The sequence below is a fragment of the Bos indicus genome, chromosome 3 (assembly GCF_029378745.1).
Source record: "Bos indicus isolate NIAB-ARS_2022 breed Sahiwal x Tharparkar chromosome 3, NIAB-ARS_B.indTharparkar_mat_pri_1.0, whole genome shotgun sequence".
Classification (NCBI taxonomy): domain Eukaryota; kingdom Metazoa; phylum Chordata; class Mammalia; order Artiodactyla; family Bovidae; genus Bos; species Bos indicus.
Window position 1 is genome coordinate 54,016,251 of NC_091762.1, and position 24,173 is coordinate 54,040,423.

Below are 24,173 nucleotides of genomic sequence, written 5' to 3' on the forward strand. Positions count from 1 at the left end.
GTTAAATAAGCAGGATGACAATATACAGCCTTGACATACTCCTTTTCCTATTTGGAACCAGTCTGTTGTTCCATGTCCAGTTCTAACTGTTGCTTCCTGACCTGCATACAAATTTCTCAAGAGGCAGATCAGGTGGTCTGGTATTCCCATCTCTTTCAGAATTTTCCACAGTTTATTGTGATCCACACAGTCAAAGGCTTTGGCATAGTCAACAAAGCACAAATAGATGTTTTTCTGGAACTCTCTTGCTTTTTCCATGATCCAGGGGATGTTGGCAATTTGATCTCTGGTTCCTCTGCCTTTTCTAAAACCAGCTTGAACATCAGGAAGTTCACGGTTCACATATTGCTGAAGCCTGGCTTGGAGAATTTTGAGCATTACTTTACTAGTGTGTGAGATGAGTGCAATTGTGCAGTAGTTTGAGGATTCTTTGGCATTGCCTTTCTTTGGGATTGGAATGAAAACTGACCTTTTCCAGTCCTGTGGCCACTACTGAGTTTTCCAGATTTGCTGGCATATTGAGTACAGCACTTTCATAGCATCATCTTTCAGGATTTGAAATAGCTCAACTGGAATTCCATCACCTCCACTAGCTTTGTTCGTAGTGATGCTTTCTAAGGCCCACTTGATTTCACATTCCAGGATGTCTGGCCCTAGGTCAGTGATCACACCATCGTGATTATCTGGGTCATGAAGATCTTTTTTGTACAGTTCGTCTGTGTATTCTTGCCACCTCTTCTTAATATCTTGTGCTTCTGTTAGGTCCATACCATTTCTGTCCTTTATAGAGCCCATCTTTGCATGAAATGTTCCCTTGGTATCTCTAATTTTCTTGAAGAGATCTCTAGTCTTTCCCATTCTGTTGTTTTCCTCTATTTCTTTGCATTGATCACTGAGGAAGGCTTTATCTCTTTTTGCTATTCTTTGGAACTTTGCATTCAGATGCTGTGTTTCCCCTTAAATGGCTGATATCATTCAAATGTAATTTAGACAAGATTTCAGTTCTCATCAGTCTCCACATCCAAAAACCAAGTCTAGATTTCAACTGAGTATATCTGTAGTGATTGTTTTGAAGATGATGTCTCTCTTCCTTCAAAGGGCAAAAAGAGACTGAGGTTTATCTCCAGTTCACTTTTCCCCCTTGAATAAAGCACAACAGTTCTAAGCAGCTGAAACACCATGAATATATAGCGCAGGCCAGAAAATTCAAACAAAACAAGTGCCGGAAGCCATCTACCTGGAAGGCGACTTTCTGAGGAAGGGACGGGGAGGAGAGGTGGAGAGGACAGAAACATTCCTGCTCTCCAGAACATTAAAACTAAAGTTTTTTGCTTATTTTTCACCAAATAGAGTAGATTGAAAAGGCAGGGGTCACCTTTTATTTCATATTGCTTGCTCTGGGGCCTAAAAGGCTCAATAGTTTGTTGAGTTAAATTCCTAATGATTCTACAGGGGTTGGTGGCAGGGGGCTGGGGTAGGGGGGAGTGGGGGACTTGCCTTTTCTGTTTCAGTAGAAAGTCTGGTGTGTTTTACAGTTTTCACACACATAGATGGTCTGGAACTTATAAAAAACAGAGCGCCAATCAAGAGTGACAGGGAAGTTAAAGTAACTTGTTATCAAAACTTTGCCACTAAGCTCTTTTTTTGTTGTTTAATAGGGTAAAATTTTAAATTTCCAGCCATGTTAAATACAGTAGGAGCCAAAGCAACACTCCTCAGTGAACAAAGAGATTGATGGTTAAAGTGAGAGACTGAAAGACTAGAGGATTTATAGTATCATTGTTTTTATCATCTTTTTTATTAAACTCATCTTTATAATAATCCACCATTCACAATTTCCCTTTTTAAGATCAGGGAACATGGTAGGGTTGTTAATAGCAGAAAAATATTAAATGCTGAGTAAATCTCTTTTCAAGAAAGTTGTTCTCAAGAAGTCAACTTTTGGTTTGTCTTTTCTGTTGGCTGTGCTCAGTAAGATCCATGATGGAACAAAGAAGTTCAGATCTTCCAGCCTCTGGGGAGGTAGGTGGGAACTATAGGAGAAAATGACCAGAATCTTACTGTCAGACTATTAAAACTACCTGGAAATTGGAATATTTGTTTTTACCCATACAGCCAGTAAACATTTAATGCAAAGTTTTGTGCTTGAAAGAAAAATATCTGTTGGGTTTGGCTCTAAAGTTAACATATTGATTTAATGGCTCCTCTTTTCCAAGTTAGACATTATATGAGTTCCCCCTTCCAATTCTTTTCTCACAGCAAAGCTAAATAAAATCTAACATGATGATATTCAACTTTCCTTGAGTCTCACTTCTGGAAGCTGACAAAGGCCATAAGAAGTTTCTGTATACGAAGCCTCTAGGAGAATATGGTCAAAGTCTACTTGTAGACTCTCTCAGTCAGACCAAGACTGTGCCAAAAATCTAAATGAAAAAAAAAAAAAATACAGAAAATATAAACCAATTCATTAAAATACACCTGTTTCTGAAGATAATATATTCTTAACCAAAAACAAAATAGAAAACATAATAAAAAATTGAAATCATTCCAAGCATCTTTTCTGACCACAATGAAGTAAGATTAGATCTCAATTACAGGAGAAAAATTATTAAAAATGCCAACATATGGAGGTTGAACAACACGCTGCTGTTACCATCAAATCACAGAAGAAATAAAAAAATGCATAGAAACGAATGAAAATGAAAACACAACAACCCCAAAACCTATGGGACACTGTAAAAGCAGTGCTAAGGGGAAAGTTCATAGCAATACAGGCATACCTCAAGAAATAAGAAAAAAGTCAAATAAATAACCTAACTCTACACCTAAAGCAACTAGAAAAGGAAGAAATGAAGAACCCCAGGGTTAGTAGAAGGAAAGAAATCTTAGAAATTAGGGCAGAAATAAATGCAAAAGAAACAAAAGAGACCATAGCAAAAATCAACAAAGCCAAAAGCTGGTTCTTTGAAAGGATAAATAAAATTGACAAACCATTAGCCAGACTCATCAAGAAATAGAGGGAGAAAAAGCAAATCAATAAAATTAGAAATGAAAATGGAGAGATCACAACAGACAACACAGAAATACAAAGGATCATAAGAGACGTCTATCAGCAACTATATGCCAATGAAATGGACAACATGGAAGAAATGGACAAATTCTTAGAAAAGTACAACTTTCCAAAACTGAACCAGGAAGAAATAGAAAATCTTAACAGACCCATCACAAGCATGGAAATTGAAACTGTAATCAGAAATCTTCCAGCAAACAAAAGTCCAGGTCCAGATGGCTTCACAGCTGAATTCTACCAAAAATTTAGAGAAGAGCTAACACCTATCCTACTCAAACTCTTCCAGAAAATCACAGAGGAAGGGACACTTCCAAACTCATTCCACGAGGCCACCATCACCCTACTACCCAAACCTGACAAAGATGCCACAAAAAAAGAAAACTACAGGCTAATATCACTGATGAACATAGATGCAAAAATCCTTAACAAAATGCTAGCAATCAGAATCCAACAACACATTAAAAAGATCATACACCATGACCAAATGGGCTTTACCCCAGGGAGGCAAGGATTCTTCAATATCTGCAAATCAATCAATGTAATACACCCACATTAACAAATTAAAAAATAAAAGCCATATGATTATCTCAATAGATACAGAGAAAGCCTTTGACAAAATTCAACATCCATTTATGATAAAAACTCTCCAGAAAGCAGGAATAGAAGGAACTTACCTCAACATAATAAAAGCTATATATGACAAACCCACAGCAAACATTATCCGCAATGGTGAATAATTGAAAGCATTTCCCCTAAAGTCAGGAACAAGACAAGGGTGCCCACTTTCACCATTACTATTCAACATAGTTTTGGAAGTTTTGGCCACAGCAATCAGAGCAGAAAAAGAAATAAAAGGAATCCAAATTGGAAAAGAGGAAGTAAAACTCTCACTGTTTGCAGATGACATGATCCTCTACATAGAAAATCCTAAAGACTCCACCAGAAAATTACTAGAACTAATCAATGAATATAGTAAAGTTGTAGGATATAAAATCAATACACAGAAATCCCTTGCATTCCTATACACTAATAATGAGAAAATAGAAAGAGAAATTAAGGAAACAATTCCATTCACCATTGCAATGAAAAGAATAAAATACTTGGGAATATATCTACCTAAAGAAATTAAAGACCTATATATAGAAAACTATAAAACACTGGTGAAAGAAATCAAAGAGGACACTAATAGATGGAGAAACATACCATGTTCATGGATCAGAAGAATCAATATAGTGAAAATGAGTATACTACCCAAAGCAATCTGTAGATTCAATGCAATCCCTATCAAGCTACCAATGGTATTTTTCACAGAACTAGAACAAATAATTTCACAATTTGTATGGAAATATAAAAAACCTCAAATAGCCAAAGCAAACTTGAGAAAGAAGAATGGAACTGGAGCAATCAACATGCCTGATTTCAGGCTCTACTACAAAGCCACAGTCATCAAGACAGTATGGTACTGGCATAAAGACAGAAATATAGATCAATGGAACAAAATAGAAAGCCCAGAGATAAATCCACAAACCTATGGATACCTTATCTTTGACAAAGGAGGCAAGAATATACAATGGATTAAAGACAATCTCTTTAACAAGTGGTGCTGGGAAATCTGGTCAACCACTTGTAAAAGAATGAAACTAGAGCACTTTCTAACACCATACACAAAAATAAATTCAAAATGGATTAAAGATCTAAACGTAAGACCAGAAACTGTAAAACTCCTAGAGGAGAACATAGGCAAAACACTCTCTGACATACATCACAGCAGGATCCTCTATGACCCACCTCCCAGAATATTGGAAATAGAAGCAAAAATAAACAAATGGGACCTAATAAACTTAAAAGCTTCTGCACAACAAAGGAAACTATAAGCAAGGTGAAAAGACAGCCTTCAGAATGGAAGAAAATAATAGCAAATGAAGCAACTGACAAAGAATTAATCTCAAAAATATATAAGCAACTCCTGCAGCTCAGTTCCAGAAAAATAAACGACCCAATCAAAAAATGGGCCAAAGTAAACTAAATAGACATTTCTCCAAAGAAGACATACAGATGGCTAACAAACACATGAAAAGATGCTCAACATCACTCATTATCAGAGAAATGAAAATCAAAACCACAATGAGGTGCCATTTCACGCCAGTCAGAATGGCTGCGATCCAAAAGTCTACAAGCAATAAATGCTGGAGAGAGTGTGGAGAAAAGGGAACCCTCTTACACTGTTGGTGGGAATGCAAACTAGTACAGCCACTATGGAGAACAGTGTGGAGATTCCTTAAAAACTGGAAATAGAACTGCCTTATGACCCAGCAATCCCACTGCTGGGCATACACACTGAGGAAACCAGAATTGAAAGAGACACGTATACCCCAATATTCATCGCAGCACTGTTTATAATAGCCAGGACATGGAAGCATCTAGATGTCCATCAGCAGATGAATGGATAAGAAAGCTGTGGTACATATACACAATGGAATATTTACTCAGCCATTAAAAAGAATACATTTGAATCAGTTCTAATAAGGTGGATGAAACCGGAGCCTATTATACAGAGTGAAGTAAGCCAGAAAGAAAAACACCAATACAGTATACTAACGCATATATATGGAATTTAGAAAGATGGTAACGATAACCCTGTATGCGAGACAGCAAAAGAGACACAGATGTATAGAACAGTCTTTTGGACTCTGTGGGACAGGGAGAGGGTGGGATGATTTGGGAGAATGGCATTGAAACATGTATAATATCATATATGAAAAGAATCGCCAGTCCAAGTTCGATGCACAATACTGGATGCTTGGGGCTGGTGCACCGAGACGACCCAGGGGGATGGTATGGGGAGGGAGGTGGGAGGGGGGTTCAGGATGGGGAACACGTGTATACCCGTGGCAGATTCATGTTGATGTATGGCGAAACCAATACAATATTGTAAAATAATTAGCCTCCAATTAAAATAAATAAATGTATATTAAAAATTTAAAAAAATAAAATAATAAAAATCTGCTGTACAACAACATCAAAAAAATAAAATAAAACTGGGGGAAAAAAAAAAAAACAACTTCTATTTCCCCCCTCCAAAAAAGCGAAGAGTGAAACTAGGTGCTATACATTATTTGATTGCAAAGGCTGAGTGTTGTGTGGGGCTCTTGAGAAGTCACCACAAAGGAGATACCAGCAACTACAGCAGGTCCTTGTGGTGCTAACTCTATAATGGGGATGTTTTGTTAATTTCTCCTCACTTTTCAGACTCCTGTGCCTCCTGCAGAGTGGGTTTCTAGTACTGCTTACTAAGGGAAGCCATCCTTGGTCTCCCTGACTAGGTCAAATCCAGCTCTGCAGGCTCTTACAGCACTGTGGATCTCTCTTGTGGCCCCCGTCACAGGCACCATTTCCCATTCATTTATTTGGTTTCCAAATGAATGTTGGTCTCCATTGTTTTCCCAACACCTAACAGTTTTGGCCCATAACAGGTGCTCAATATATGTTCATCAAACAAATGAATAGTTCATTAAAAACAAAGTTCCAAAACAGTTCCCAGTGTGAAATCTCAGATTTATTCATTTAAATACTTTGTCAGCAAAAGGAAAAGAGAGAGAAAAATTTAGAGGCCATCAGCTAACTAGGAATGAGACCCAAAACAGTGCCCATCTTTACAGACAAACTGTCTAGTATTTTAAAATCGTTTACTCACAGTCATTATTATTACTAAGAAAGATGGCTTGGGGCCAGATGAGGTCTTCCTGAGAAAACTATCTCAAAGATACTGAGTTCTGTCAAATGTACTTTTAAATGGTTCAGAGACCTAGAAAACAAGATACTAAAGCCAAGTAATACATCAACTTGTATGTTGACAATTAGTTATCTAAAGCATCTAGTTATTTAAAGTGGTTTTGTTCAAACAACCTCATCAATAGGATGAAAAGGTAGATTGAGGATACTTGAAAGGAACAAAATTGATTCAAGAGTTGTTAAATTGGGAAGTTTTCATTGTTAATCACAAATACTGAAAAGCTATGTAGAAAAGACAATCATTTATTTAAAAATAGATTTAGAAGGAAACAGTGAGGAAGAAACAAGTAAAAAGTTATTTTTAAAAGTCAAACATTTCCACTTTGTTGTACAGCAGAAACACAATATTGTAAAGCAATCATACTCCAATAATAAACGTTTTTTTAAAAGTAAGCCTAAAAAAAAGAACATCAAACATTTCAAAGCTGAGAGAGTTCTGGAAGTTCTGAAGTAAAATGGGATTTAGGAATGAGTGAACGATATTTTGGGTAGCTTAGGGCCAACGGAAAAGACAAATTTATGGAACAACTGTGGGTATTTGTTTGTTTTTACTTGTCCTGTAATGTTTAATCCTATTTTCAGATGACCCATGTTAAAAACTTAACAGACCAATGTTCTAGGGCCTTAAAAAATGGTTATACAGACATAAATCAAAATTGTTTCCAGAAAAACAAAATAAATGTCTATTCAACAAAGGAACAGAAATTAGTGAGAAGATAAATTGGTTTATTTCTACTCAGTGTTTTTAGATATGAAAGATGTATTTTTGTGGGAAAGAAGTGGGATTTAGGGGAATAAGGTATCAAAAGCCACAGGATTTTGATTCATCTTTCATCTTTCCTTTCTGGAGGCTGAGAGAGGGATATATTATCATTAGAGATAGCTACTCCAGAGGCACAGAGTTTTTCAAAGATAGATGCAATGCCTTTGAAAAGCTTTATTACATCCCTTGCACCTACCACACACAGTGCCTGGCAGCTATTCACTCTTTCTACAGGTTCCAGAGTAGCTTTTATTTGCAGGGTATTGAGCTCACTAATGTGGATATACCATTGATTAAGACAGACATAACCTTTGTCTGATGGACCATATATGATGGTGGAAAGACATTCAGTGAAAAAAAAAGAAAACATGACATACCATCATTTAATCACAACTGTGACAGGTACAATGAAGTGGAAGTTTCAGATCCCCTGGTAGTGAATATATGGAGGTACCTGAGATACTGGGGGTTTAGGAAGTGACACCTGCATGAAATCAGGAAGTAGAGGTAGGAATAGTTACTCTGGTAAAGTTGGAAGGGCAGGGCCAGGAGAACATCCCGGCAGAATGAAAGGTCTACAATGTGATCTCTTTTGTTCCCCCTTGAGACGTTTACTTTGCCCTCCATCACTCATTAGAAAGGTTCTGTTTATTCAAATAAGGTTGAACTTGATATTTTCTATCTCTGGAGACAATGAGGGTAGGGGTAACCTGAGCTGGTTCAGATTCTGTGAGACAGAGGGAGTCCCCAAGTTACATGTTCCTAGACTGAAAAGGGCAAAAAGTCACGAGGACTCCCCAGGAGTCTTTTTCTAAGGTGGCAGATATGAGGACCATAGGCTGCTCTTCTCACCTGCATCCATCCAAATGTGCACCAGCCTGCAGAGTAGCATCTCACTCAGCATCTCTCTAGAACTCCTCCTGTGGAGCCGACTTCTGAGTCACACAGGAAATTCAGTCTTTAGTCAGAGGAGAGTCTCCTTTAGTCTGTTTTACTTTTTTCTCCTTTCCTCCCTTGGGTAGAACCTTCTTCCTTCCACTTCTTTCTTCCTATTCCCTCCTTTTTCCTCCCTCCCATTCTCTCTTCCAACATTTGTTATCCAAACACATTCTGTGTCAAATATTGGGGATAAAAGAGAAATAAGAAGTGATAGTTGAGTATGTGCTCTCAAGGAGACTCAAAATGTTATCCCTTCATTTTGCTCCTGAGCTCTTTGCATGGATTTAAACCCAAAGGGTTTCTGTGAGCCCAACCTGCATTAGGAAGGAAACATACCAACTAACCATTTAACCTCTGCAGGTAGTTTGCCAAGAGACCTGCCAGCGAAGGACAAAGATATAAAAACAGGCATGAAATTGTCCTGGGATGAAGTACAAATAAAAGTGGAAAAAATAGGTACCTTAAGTTTGACAATCTGAACTGGAATAGACTGAGATAGATTTTTGCCATAGAAATTCTTCCAACTTGCTATTCAAAATCCAAGAACCAAATACATTTGGGTAAAAGAGACTATTTATTGAATATTTCTATCCATTATTTATTTTTGTAATAGAGATATAATTGACATATAACACTGTCTTACTTTTAGCTGTATAACATAACGATTTGGTATACTGATATTATATATTGTGAAATAATTACCAGAGCAAGTTTAGTTAATATCCATCACCACACAATTACAATTTTTTTTTTCTTGTGATGAGAACTTTTAAGATCCACTCTCTTCACAATTTTCAAATATACAATACAGTCTTGTTAACTACAGTCACCATGTTGTCTGTTACGTCCCCAGAATTCATTTATCTTATAACTGGGTACTTTTCAAACCACTTTCACCCATTTCAGCCACCACCCTTTACCCTCTGCCTCTGGTAACCACCAGCCTGTTCTCTGTATCTGTGATTTCATAGATCAGCTTTTTTTTTTTTTTTTTAAAGATTCTACATTTAGGCGAGATCACACAGTGTTTCTTTTCCTCTGGCTCACTTTTTTCACTTAGCACAATGCTTTCAAGGTCCATTCATACTGTTGAAAATGGCAGGATTTCTTTTTTATGATTGTATTTCATTGTATATATTTATAGCTACTACATTTACTTTATTCATTCATCCATCAAAGGACACTTATGTTGTTTCTCTTTTGGTTGTTGCAAATACTGCTGCAATGAACACGGGGGTACAGATATCTTTTCCAGCCAGTGTTTCCATTTTCTTCAGATAAAGACCCAGAGGTGGATCATATGGCCATTTTTAACTTTTTGAGGAACTTCCATACTGTTTTGTATAGTAGTCTTGCCAGGGAAATCCCATGGACAGAGGAGCCTGGCAGGCCACAATCCATAGGGTCACAAAGAATCAGACACTACTGAAGCAATTTAGCATACAAGCGCATACCAATTTACGTTCCTACCAACAGTGCACAAGGATTTCCCTTTTTCCATATTCTAACCAATACTTGTTATTTCTCATCCTTTTGACAATAGGCCTTCTTTTTAAAAATATAACTTATTTGTTTTTGGCTGTGCTGTTTTTGGCTGTGCTGGGTCTTCATTGCTGCACGGGCTTTTCTTCAGCTGAAGCGAATGGGAGGTACTCTCCAGTTGCGGTGAACAGGCTTCTCATTGTGGTGGCTTCTCTTGTTATGGAGCATGGGCTCTAGGGCATGAAGGCTTCAGTGGTTGTGGGATGTGAGCTCAGTAGTGGCGGCTTCCGGGCTCTAGAGTACAGGCTCAGTAGCTGTGGCACACAGGTTTAGTTGCTCTGCAGCATGTGGGATCTTCCCAGATCAGGGATTGAACCCATGTCTCCTGCATTGGCAGGCAGATTCTTTACCACTTAGCCATGAGGGAAGTTTGATAATTGGCATTCTAATTGGAGTGAAGTGAGATTTCATTGTGGTTTTGATTTGCATTTCCCTGCTGATAAGTAATGTTGAGAACATTTTTCATGTGCTTGTTGGCAATTTGTATGTCGTCTTTGGAAAAATATCTATTCAGATCCTCTGCCTATTTTTAAAAATTGGATTGTTTGAATTTTTCTATTGAGTTGTATGAGTTCTTTATATTTTTTGGATATTAATCACTTATATATGATTTTCAAGCAATTTCTCCCATACCGTATGTTGCCTGTTCATTTCTTGATGGCTTCCTTTGCTCTACAAAAGCTTTTTAGTTTGATGTAATCCCACTTGTTTATTTCTGCTTTGGTTGCCTTTGCTTTGGGTGTCAAAAGCTCACTGCTAAAACTGATGTCAATGATCTTATCCCCTGTATTTTCTCCTAGGAGTTTTATGCTTTCAGGTCTTTCTTATATTCAGGTCTTTAACTCATTTTGAATTGATTTTTGTGTAAGGTATACCATAGTGTTCCAGTTTCATTCTTTTGCATGTAGTTGTCCAGTTTTCCCAACACCATTGATTAAAGAGACAATCCTTTCCCCATTTTATATAATCATCTTTTTTCTTAAACTGCTATTTTTTTCTGGTGAGAAAGTTCATAGGCTTTTTCTAATCCCCACTGGGATTTGTAATCCCCCCAATACTTAATCACTACACCGCAGTACGTCTGCTATTATGATTATAGAGAAGCAGAAAATGTGTGTGTAAAGAAGTAGCTGCAGGAATTAAACCAAAAAAAATAGTAAGAACATGAATGAGTCAGCATGAGGGTATAAAAACTTTAAAAGGTATCAACTTCAAAGAGAAAATGAAATTATTTGGGTTGCCCTAGTAACACCAAGATAAAATGTGGAAGTGAAAATACAGGATTTAACATTAGGAAAACCTTCTTTGGCACTGAGATCTCTCACATCATGGAATGAGCTTTACCATGGCAACAGGCGAAAAACATGTAAACAGATTAAAGAAAGAAAATATCCAAGGGAGTGGAAGCACAGTAATAAAGACTAAGCTGATGTAATAAATAATCTGTACCTTTCTTTTAACTCACAGAATCAAATAGGGGAAAGCAAAGTGTCTGCAGGGATCAAATGAGACTTTTCTCAGTGACATGTGATCTTAAATGATTTTAAAAGTTCAGTTTAATGCATTACTTTCACCCACTTATTTTCTCCCCAAATGGTACAGAATCTCTCACCCAGTCTAGAGCTCTGGTTTTATTATAGGAAAAGGCAAAAGAAAGAAAAACAGAAAGAATAGGTTACATTTTCCATGTCAAATCTCCACTTTTAGGGAAAAGTTATGTCCCTGATGATTAAAGCAAGAAGAGACATTCATATTAATGCAATTCTTGAGCATGAAAGGATTACTCTAGTGTTCATGGCATAGCACTGAGGTCAAAGTACCTGGGTCTGAATCCTGGCTCTGCCACTGGGGAGTTGGGTGACCATGAACAAGTTACTCAATCCTTCTGCTTCCTTAAAATAGGGAAAAGGATGGTATCTTCCTTCACAGAGTTTCTGGGAAGTATATAAAAGGTAATTCTGGCAAACACTAATTGTTATTCTAGGTAGGAAATTAGCACTCAGATATGACAACTGCTAATATTACCAATAGAGCTAACAATCCAATTTGGTAAATGTGATAGGGAATTTACTATGAAGAATAAGAATTGCTTGGCATTTATGGCCTTCAGCTCTAACTTGAGGTATCACACTCAAACAAATCTTTATAAAACAAAAAAACAAACTGAGAGCTCACCTTTTTTAAAGGGGAGAGGAAAGGTGTAACAATGAACATTTAATATTATTATGCCTACTACACAGCAGGTATTAATCAAGTTTTATCTGCTGAGCTTCCACATTAAACCCATGAGGTAAGGTATTATCTTAGCTCTTCAGAAGAATAAATGTGCAAGAGCGATGAAATGATTTCTCCAAGGTTACAAAGCCTGTGAGGGCAAAGCAAAACTTCCCACTCTGCTCTGTCAGATTCCAATGTTCAGACTCATTCCACTTCGCGAAAGAAATTTTTTAAGTCTCTAACAACCTCCTTAATGGGAAATTCAGCCTTGTCATCCATTGACAAAAACTCCTATTTGGGGAGTTAGCTATTATCTGAGGACTAAATCCAGGGCAGTCAGATTTGTGACTAGCATCCAGTTGTCTAAGATCTGGCACTGTGAGAGACATACGGTCTGAGGAAAGATCTTTTTAAATTTTATAAAGGACTCAGTTTCTCTTAAGGGAGTAACTAGTATGGCACTGACACTTCTGTTGTAAATAGCTAGCAAAACCGAATTTTATCAGAACCACAGAAGGACTTCTATGTGATACTTTTGGTTACACCTATTTTTCATTTAATGGTAAACCCTTGGGTGGAGAACCTGCTGCTCTGCCCAGTTGCTTCAGTCATGTCTGATTCTTTGCGACTCCACGGACTGTAGCCTGCCAGGCTCCTCTGTATGAGGGATTCTTCAGGCAAGAATACTGAAGTGGGTTGCCAATGCCCTTATCCAGGGGATCTTCTTGACCCAGGGATCAAACCCACGTCTTCCGCATTGGCAGGCAGATTCTTTACCACTGAGCCACGGGGGAAGCCCTGGGTGGAGAATGAAATTCGCCCAATTTCACACCGTTCCAGTCTCGTTTAGGGATTCTACATGTGACTTTCAGGAACTCAGTGCAGCAAAACAGCAAAAACCTTCTGTACTGAGAATCTGAATACTGGGAAACACATTCCAAATTAAAACAGAAGGACAGTGAATACTTACTTCCTTCTCATTGTTCTTATTCAAGTTAATTTGGTTGAGACACTGTTAACTGTCTCTTGCCCCTAGAAAAGCACCAGAACCTCCTTTTCTTGATGCTTCAGCAAAGTGTTTTGCTTTACTGCAGATATGCCCACAAAGAGGATTTGTTGTTTTTAAAAACATGGTTCAAGTGTTCATTGTCTTTTTTAAAATTATGATTCTGAATTTCTTGCTTCCCCATTCAGGTCACACGGGGGACAGAAAATGCTTCAGGTGCCATTTATGTAAAAAATTCCCATGGGTACTTAAAGCCTTATCCCAACATGTGGAGTTACAGCCTGAGTTCTGCCAACTAATTCTTAATGCTAAGACATATCCAAACAGGTGGACCACTCTGAGATTGTGGCTCTTTTAGGAGAATCTGACTTATGATGTGATTTTATGTCAACCTGAGTTCTAGGGCATATGATCCCTTAGCTTCATTTTCTTCATATCATCAAATACCACCTGCAGATACTTCTATTACTGTTCTGCTTTCTATTAATATTTAACCTCAATTTTTTCATCCCAACTCCCCAAGTTTCCTTCTTTTCTAGTTTTCCCCAATATGAGTAACTCATGATGTATATGATGGATCAGATGTGGGGTGTGAGACAGAAGAAGATAACACCAAGATTTTTAACTTGAGACACAGAACGGACAGAGATGACAGTTTCTGAAGGAAACAACAGAAAGAGGTGGTTTGGGGGAGGGCATGAGTAATTTAATTAGAGACATACTATATATGAGACAGGGCTTCCCTGGTGGCTCAGACAGTGAAGAATCTGCCTGCAATGCAGGAGATCTGGGTTTGATTCCCGGGTTGGGAAGATCCTCTGAAGGAAAGAATGGTAACCCACTCCAGTATTCTTGAGAAATTCTAGAGAATTTCATGGACAGAGGACCCTGGCGGGCTACAGTCCATGGGGTTGCAAAGAGTCAGACAAGACTTAGTGATAAACAACCACAAATATGATACTGGAGAAGAGTAGAGAAATAACTCCAGAAAGAATGAAGGGATAGAGCCAAAGCAAAAACAATACCCAGTTATGGATGTGACTGGTGATAGAAGTAACGTCTGATGCTGCAAAGAGCAATATTGCATAGAAATCTGGAATGTTAGATCCACGAATCAAGGTAAATCAGAAGTGGTCAAAAAGGAGATGGCAAGAGTGAACAATGACATTTTAGGAATCAGTGAACTAAAATGGACCAGAATGGGCAAATTTAATTCAGATGACCATTATATCTACTACTGTGGGCAAGCATCTCTTAAAAGAAATGGAGTAGCCCTCATAGTCAACAAAAGAGTTTGAAATGCAGTACTTGGGTGCAGTCTTAAAAATGACAGAATGATCTCTGTTCGTTTCCAAGGCAAACCATTCAATATCACAGTAACCCAAGTCTATGCCCCAACCACTAACGCTGAAGAAGCTGAAGTTGAATGGTTCTGTGATGACCTACAAGACCTTCCAGAGCTAACACCAAAAAAGATGTCCTTTTCATCACAGGGGACTGGAATGCACAAGTAGGAAGTCAAGAAATACCTGGAGTAACAGGCAAGTTTGGCCTTGGAGTACAAAAGGAAGCAGAGCAAAGGCTAACAGAGTTTTGCCAAGAGAATGCACTGGTCACAGCAAACACCCTCTTCGAACAAACAAAAGACAACTCTACACATGGACATCACCAGATAGTCAATAGTAAAATCAGATTGATTATATTCTTTGTAGCTGAAGATGGAGAAGCTCTATACAGTCAGCAAAAACAAGATCAGGAGCTGACTGTGGTTCAGATCATGAACTCCTTATTGACAAATTCAGACTTAAATTGAAGACAGTAGGGAAAACCACTAGGCCATTCAGGTATGACTTAAATCAAATCTCTTATGATGATACAGTGGAAGTGACAAATAGATTGAAGGGGTTAGATCTGATAGAGTGACTGAAGAACTATGGACTGAGGCTCATAACATTGTGCTGATCAAGACCATCCCCAAGAAAAAGAAATGCAAAAAGGCAAAATGGTTGTCTGACGAGGCCTTACAAATGCTGAGAAAAGAAAATAAGCTAAAGGCAAAGGAGAAAAGGAAAGATATACCCATCTGAATGCAGACTTACAGAGAATAGCAAGGAGAGATAAGAAAGCCTTCTTAAGTGATCAATACAAAGAAACAGAGGAAAACAATAGAATGGGAAAGACTAGAGATCTCTTCAAGAAAATTAGAGATACCAAGGGAATATTTCATGCAAAGATGGGCACAATAAAGGACAGAAACGGTTTGTACCTAACCGAATCAGAAGATAAGAGGTGGCAAGAATACACAGAAGAACTATACAAGAAAGATCTTCATGACCCAGATAACCACAATGGTGTGATCACTCATCTAGAGCCAGACATCCTGGAATGTGAAGTCAAGTGGGCCTTAGGAAGCATCACTACAAACAAAGCTAGTGGAGGTGATGGAATTTCCAGCCGAGCAATTTCAAATCCTAAATGATGCTGCTGTGAAAGTGCTGCCCTCAAAATGCCAGCAAATTTGGAAAACTCAGCAGTGGTCACAGGACTAGAAAAAGTCAATTTTTATTCCAATCCCAAAGAATGTTCAAACTACAGCGCAATTGTACTCATCTCACACGCTAGCAAAGTAATGCTCAGAATTCTCCAAGTGAGGTTTCAACAGTACGTGAACTGAGAACTTACAGATGTTCAAGCTGGATTTAGAAAAGTCAGAGGAACCAAAGATCAAGTTTCTAACATCCGTTGGATCATAGAAAAAGCAAACATCTACCTCTGCTTTATTGACTATGCCATAGCCTTTGACTGTGTGGATCACAACAAACTGTGGAAAATTCTGAAAGAGATGGGAATACCAGAACACCTGACCTGCCTCCTAAGAAATCTGTATGTAGGTCAAGAAGCAACAGTTAGAACCGGACATGGAACAGCAGGCTGGTTCCAAATTGGGAAAGGAGTATGTCAAGGCTGTATAGTGTCACCCTATTTATTTAACTTATATGCAGAGTACATCATGTGAAATGCTGGGCTGGATAAAGAACAAGCTGGAATCAAGACTGCCAGGAGAAATATCAATAACCTCAGATATGCAGATGACACCATCCTTATGGCAGAAAGCGAAGAAGAACTAAAGATCCTCTTGATGAAAGTGAAAGAGGACAGTGAAAAAGCTGGCTTAAAACTCAACATTCAAAAAACTAAGATCATGGCATCCGGTCCATAACTTCACGGCAAATGGATGGGGTAACAATGGAAACAGTGACAGACTATTTTCTTGTGCTCCTAAATCAGATGGTGACTGCAGCCATGAAGTTAAAAGACGTTCGCTCTTTGGAAGTAAAGCTATGACAAACTTAGACAGCATATTAAAGAGCAGAGACATTACTTTGCCAACAAAGGTCTGACTAGTCAAAGCTATGGTTTTTCCAGTAGTCATGTATGGATGTGAGAGTTGGACCATAAAGAAAGCTGAGCGCCAAAGAACTAATGCTTTTGAACTGTGGTGTTGGAGAAGACTCTTGAGAGTCCCTTGGACTGCAAGGAGATCAAACCAGTCAATCCTAAAAGATATCAGTCCTGAATATTCATTGGAAAGACTGATGCTGAAGCTGAAGCTCCACTACTTGGGACACCTGATGGGAAGAACTGACTCACTGGAAAAGATCCTGATGCTGGGAGGGATTGGGGGCAGGAGGAGAAGGGGACGACAGAGGATGAGATGGCTGGATGGCATCACCGACTCAATGGACATGAGTTTGAGCAAGCTCTGGGAGTTGGTGATGGACAGGGAAGCCTGGTGTGCTACAGTGCATGGGGTTGCAAAGAGTCGGACACGATTGAGCAAATAAACTGAACTGAACTGATTAAGACATTTAAGGGGAGGGACGCCAGAAAGTCTGATATACTAGGCTAGATTTAGGAAAGATCTGGCCAGGAATATAAATTAGGGGCTCATCAAGGTACAGGAAGGGATTAAAGCCATGGGACAGGATGAAGTCACTAGGAAGTACAAGATAACTACCTAAGGACTTCCTGTAGCAAAGAGCGTTTTCCTACCAGATGTGAGATTGAATCACTCTCTTCCTTTAGGTTACTGTGAAAATGTCATATCATCATTATTATGATAATGTAACACTGTCTCTGGTGACCTTCTTTAAAATATTACTATTAACTTGCCACCATCAGTGGCACACTATCCCAGCAGTCCATTTTTTCATTCTCCTAAGTGACTTTTATCAACAGTATTATCTTTATCAGATGTACTACATACGGGCTTATCTATTTGTGTTTTGTCTTTCTCCTGCATTATAAGGTACATTTCCTAAGAAACAGGGACTTCATTTTGTTCACTTGTACCTCCCAGTGTGCAGAACAGTGCCTGGCACATAAAAAGGACTCAATAAATGGTTGCTGTCATAATGTCATAAATGAATGAATAATGAATATGAGTATACACATGTTTTGGAATTCTCTCAGTTGTTAAAAATGAACAGGTATACCTGTTTTATTGTACTTCACGAATACAGTGATTTTTACAAATTGAAAGTCTGTGGGCTCCCAGCATTGTCAGATGATAGTTAACATTTTTTAGCAATACAATATTTTTAAATTAAGGTATGTACATTGTTTTTTAGACATAATACTATTGCTCACTTTATAGACTACTGTATGGTATAAGCATAAATTTTATATGTACTGGGATACCAAAAAATTGGTGTAACTCATTTTTATCATGATATTTGCTTTATTGTGGTAGTCTGGAATCAAACCCACAACATCTCCAAGGTATGCCAGTATAACAGAAATATTTACATGAATACCAGAATTTAGAGTTAGGCTTACTTAGTTTTGAAGAAGAGAATCACCAGATTTTTTTTTTTTTTTGCAACACTCTACATTTTTCTCATGATTCCTACACTCTACTTTGGGGCAGAGAAGCAAGGAAGGCATAAAAGGCCCCCTGGGAGATTTACATGGAGGTTGAAAAGGAAAATTTTCTCTGCTTTGTTCAGGAAGTTGGAAGAGGGAAGACAGGGGAGGAGTGGGAAAAGAGGTGTTTTCGACCTGATTTATTTTGAACCTTGGGCTCTTATGTAATAATGGTAGCGGTATCACGTTCTTCACTCCCATTGCCTGTCTAAATCACCTTCCAGGGACCTACCACTGAATAAGGTAAAGACTGAAAGAAGGGAAGGACAGGTACTTACTAAACAATAGCAGGCAAGAGTGATCATTGATAGTTTAGGTTAGAATTCTCAATGGCAAATGCCTAGCAATGCACAAGAGCAGGAAAATGGGAAAGTCAGGACTATGGGAAGCCACGGTGCATCTACCATCATTCTGTAAAAAAAATCAGGGCACTGAATTGGTGGTAACAAGAGCCTTGCAAGTCAACCTTTTGTTATAACTAGCATTACTTGGTCTCTAACTGGAGTTTGAGTTCCAACTTTCAAGAGAAATGTGAAAATATATTAGACACTTAAGAGAAACAAACTCTACCTTCAAAAATACATCCAGATTTCGATATTTCTGACTCAGCTCTGTTGCTATTACCCTGGTCCAAGCCATCATCTCTCAGCTAGATTATTGCAATATCCTCACAACTGGTCTCCCTGTTTCTATCACTGACTCACATAGATTTGTCTCAACTGAGCAGCCAAAATGGTCCTATTGGGTCTCTCCTGTGCTCAAAACCCTCTAATAATTCCATCTCACTCAGAAAAAGTAAAAATTTTCACAGAAGTCTTTATAGGCCCTATGTAATCTGCCTTCTCCCCACCCTCAGCACCAGTGTCATAGCCTTCTTCGCTCTGGCTTGCTCTAGACACACTGGCATTTCCTGCAGTTTCTTCAACATCCTAGGTTCACTCCTGCCTCAGAGCCCTCGTATTTCCAATATCCTACCCTCTGCCTGGAACTCTCCTCTTCCTGATACCTGCAGGGTTCAATCCCTTGTCTTCTTCAGGCCCTGCTGAAACTCATGCAGATGCCAACCACTTTTCACCATTTCTGTCACTACCACTCCAGTATGAGCCTTCACCAGCTCTTGCATGGATAATACTGCAAAGCTGATTTAATATATTACGAGCCCACCCCAGGCCCAGCAGTCCCTTTCTTCCTGTGCTGCCTTATTTTTCTCCGCATTTAGTACCTTTGAACATACCACATATTTTACTTACTTACGTATTTCTCTTGTCTCCTCCCCCTTGACCATAAGTCCTATGAAGGCAGAAATTTTTGTCAGATTTGGACACCACTTTGTCCCTAATGTCCAGGAGAGTATCTGGCCCATATGTCATTCAACAGATACTTTTTGATTGAAGGAATAAACCAGTAGAAACAGAACTTACACAGACATGTTATTAATATCAAAATCAAGATAGCAAAGGAATATGTAAATCTAACAGATGATGTAAGAACCTAAAAGTTTATGGATTGACTATGGCCAAATACAAAGTACTTCAATTTTGATGTAAAAGCAGGTCTCAAACTGCTGCATAATAGATTTAGGGTAAACAGGGAGAGCCCGCTGTTAAATGATTCAATAGAAGGTTCTAGAACAGAACCTGTGGGTTGGTCATGCCACAGAGACATGAAAAATGGGTGAGACTCACACTCAAAACCCGGAGGCGGAGTGCTAGCTGAGAAAGCCCCCAGCTGCTCTGCTCAGAGCCTAAGATGGGTATTTCCCCAGGAGCCAAAATCACTTATTGAAACAGCAGAGAACGCCATGTGTTCCCAAAAGGAAGTCACACAGACTGATGTTAAATCAGGAATGATCCATAGGAAAACCTGTTGACAACATCTGGGCTGAACCAGGATCCTGAAATAGAAAATCTTGGAGGAAATGAAACCCAGGGTACATAGAGTAGAGGCTCCCAATGTGTGGAATCAGCTGGAAAGCTTTAAAAATACTAATGTTCCAGTTAGATCAGAAAATCACTCCAGGCAAGAAGTTGCTTCTTAAACGTGCCCAGGTGATGCCAACATGCAATTGAGGTTGAGATCTAGTTCCCTAGAAACCTACTTCCTCTTTTTCTGATAAAAAGTAAACCTATTAACCAGGGAAGGTCTTAAGGAAAAACGAGAGCTTCAGCTTGGCCTACCAAAGCAGAATTTGCTTACTTTAAAATGATTTCAGTACTCTATGGACTCACATTTTCATTTCGTGTCTATAGTTAATAGGTACCTTACCTCTCCTGGATTAGCACATCAGGACTGACAGGCTCCACCAGGTGGCCCACCCTCCTGCAGAAAGAGCATGTGGCTAGGATAACATTTGATAGGATCATGACCATAAACTGCAGTGTTCAATTCTGGAAGCCTGTGGCTGCATGTTTTCATATGTAGGCCAAGATCAACTCTCTCCCTACCTGGTCTGTTCACTCCTGCACTCCCCTTGGTTATTTATATATGCATCTATTTCCTCACCCACACTGTTAAATTCTATAAGGGCAGATACTACCTTACTCATTTTGGCACTCCCAGCCTCTGACCTCGTCCTCTGAGCATAATGACAAGGAGCTCCACAGGCATGGTAATGATTTAACCCTCCAGAACGTTTTCTGAATGAGGATGATGCTTTGAACATTAGAACTGCAGTTCTGATGGGGTCCATTTTAACTTTATAGGTTTTTTATTTGAGAATAACACTGAGTGTGAATCTTAACAGCAAAGATCCCTTTATAAATAAAAAAATTGCATTTCCATCACAGTATGAGCTAAAGTTTAGACATGTACATGTATCATATCATTTAATCTCAAAACAACCTAGGTTCTGGGTACCCTTACAGAAGAAATGGAGACTTTACTAGGTCAAATGTCCCCAGGGTTACATAGCAGTAAGTAGAGGAGCCTGAATACAACCCAGGTGATCTGTTTTTAGAGCCAATTATTCTAAGTAAGTCACTAAACCTAACATTTCATGGATAACAGAATTGAAAATTGAATTTCTTCTTGATTTAATTCAGGAATTAGCAGGCAAGGGTGTTTTCCCTTACTCTACAGAAGAGTTTCTGAAAGACAGAGAGGTGACTACTTAAAATGTTCTCTTCAAAGCAATTTATAGATTTAATGCAATCCCTATCAAGCTACCAATGGCATTTTTCAGAGAACCAGAACAAATAATTTCACAATTTGTATGGAAATATAAAAAACCTCGATTAGCCAAAGCAATCTTGAGAAAGAAGAATGGAACTGGAGGAATCAACCTGCCTGACTTCAGGCTCTACTACAAAGCCACAGTCATCAAGACAGTATGGTACTGGCACAAAGACAGAAATATAGATCAATGGAACAAAATAGAAAGCTCAGAGATAAATCCACAGACCTGTGGACACCTTATGTTTGACAAAGGAGGCAAGAATATACAATGGAGAAAAGACAATCTCTTTAACAAGTGGTGCTGGGAAAACTGGTCAACCACTTGTAAAAGAATGAAACTAGAACACTTTCTAACACCATACACAAAAATAAACTCAAAATGGATTAAAGATCTAAACGTAAGACCAGAAACTATAAAATTCCTAGAAGATACATTAGCAAAACACTCTCCGACATAAATTGCAACAGGACCCTCTATGACCCATATCCCAGATTAATGGAAATAAAAGCAAAACTAAACAAATTGGACCTAATTAAAATTAAAAGCTTTTGCACAACAAAGGAAACTATAAGCAAGGTGAAAAGACAGCCTTCAGAATGGGAGAAAATAATAGCAAATGAAGCAACTGACAAAGAATTAATCTCAAAAATATACAAGCAGCTCCTGCAGCTCAATTCCAGAAAAATAAACGACCCAATCAAACAATGGACCAAAGAACTACACAGACATTTCTCCAAAGAAGACATACAGATGGCTAACAAACACATGAAAAGATGCTCAACATCACTCATTATCAGAGAAATGCAAATCAAAACCACTATGAGGTACGATCTCTCACCAGTCAGAATGGCTGCTATCTTAAAGTCTACAAACAATAAATGCTGAAGAGGTTGTGAAGAAAAGGGAACCCTCTTACACTGCTGGTGGGAATGCAAACTAGTACAGCCACTATGGAAAACAGTGTGGAGATGCCTTAAAAACCTGGAAACAGAACTGCCATACGACCCAGCAATCCCACTGCTGGGCATACACACTGGGGAAACCAGAATTGAAAGAGACAGTGTACCCCAATGTTCATCGCAGCACTGTTTACAATAGCTAGGACATGGAAGCAACCTAGATGTCCATCAGCAGATGAATGGATAAGAAAGCTGTGGTACATATACACAATGTAATATAAAGAATTGCACTGGTCATAACAAACACCCTCTTCCAACAACACAAGAGAAGACTCTATACATGGACATCACCAGATGGTCAACACTGAAATCAGACTGATTATATTCTTTGCAGCCAAAGATGGAGAAGCTCTATACAGTCAGCAAAAACAAGACCAGGAGCTGGCTGTGGCTCAGACCATGAACTCCTTATTGCCAAATTCAGACTTAAACTGAAGAAAGTAGGGAAAACCACTAGACCATTCAGGTATGACCTAAATCAAATCCCTTATGATTATACAGTGGAAGTGAGAAATAGATTTAAGGGCCTAGATCTGATAGATAAGAGTGCCTGATGAACTATGGAATGAGGTTCGTGACATTGTACAGGAGACAAGGATCAAGACCATTCCCATAGAAAACAAATGCAAAAAAGCAAAACGGCTGTCTGGGGAGGCCTTACAAATAGCTGTGAAAAGAAGAGAAGGGAAAAGCAAAGGAGAAAAGGAAAGATATAAACATCTGAATGCAGAGTTCCAAAGAATAGCAAGAAGAGATAAGAAAGCCTTCTTCAGCGATCAATGCAAAGGAATAGAGGAAAACAACAGAATGGGAAAGACTAGGGATCTCTTCAAGAAAATCAGATACGAAAGGAACATTTCATGCAAAGATGAGCTCGATAAAGGACAGAAATGGTATGGACCTAACAGAAGCAGAAGGTATTAAGAAGAGATGGCAAGAATACACAGAAGAACTGTACAAAAAAGATCTTCATGACCCAGAGAATCACAATGGTGTGATCACTGACCTAGAGCCAGACATCCTGGAATGTGAAGTCAAGTAAGCCTTAGAAAGCATCACTACGAACAAAGCCAGTGGAGGTGATGGAATTCCAGTTGAACTATTCCAAATCCTGAAAGATGATGCTGTGAAAGTGCTGCACTCAATATGCCAGCAAATTTGGAAAACTCAGCAGTGGCCACAGGACTGGAAAAGGGCAGTTTTCATTCCAATCCCAAAGAAAGGCAATGCAAAGAATGCTCAAACTACTGCACAATTGCACTCATTTCACACGCTAGTAAAGTAATGTTCAAAATTCTCCAAAACAGGCTTCAGCAATATGTGAACCGTGAACTTCCTGATGTTCAAGCTGGTTTTAGAAAAGGCAGAGGAACCAGAGATCAAATTGCCAACATCCACTGGATCATGGAAAAAGCAAGAGAGTTTCAGAAAAACATCTATTTCTGCTTTATTGACTATGCCAAAACCTTTGACTGTGTGGATCACAATAAACTGTGGAAAATTCTGAAAGAGATGGGAATACCAGACCACCTGACCTGCCTCTTGAGAAATTGGTATGCAGGTCAGGAAGCAACAGTTAGAACTGGACATGGAACAACAGACTGGTTCCAAATAGGAAAAGGAGTTCGTCAAGGCTGTATATTGTCACCCTGTTTATTTAACTTATATGCAGAGTACATCATGAGAAATGCTGGACTGGAAGAAACACAAACTGGAATCAAGATTGCCAGGAGAAATATCAATAACCTCAGACATGCAGATGACACCACCCTTATGGCAGAAAG

At 38.7% G+C, this 24,173-nt stretch overlaps 1 protein-coding gene across 2 annotated transcripts in view; it reads right to left on the minus strand.

Annotated features, from left to right (window-relative positions):
- LRRC8C (leucine rich repeat containing 8 VRAC subunit C) overlaps positions 1 to 24,173 on the minus strand; it is a 92,881-nt gene that overhangs the window by 45,066 nt on the left and 23,642 nt on the right. Inside the window, exon 1 of one of the 2 annotated variants that reach the window (XM_070786163.1) lies at positions 8,478 to 23,163. The exons of the other annotated variant lie outside the window; for it this stretch is intronic. The gene's annotated coding sequence lies outside the window, so the exon portion shown is untranslated. Of the gene's footprint in view, positions 1 to 8,477; positions 23,164 to 24,173 lie in introns of those variants that run through there. 2 annotated transcript variants of the gene reach the window in all.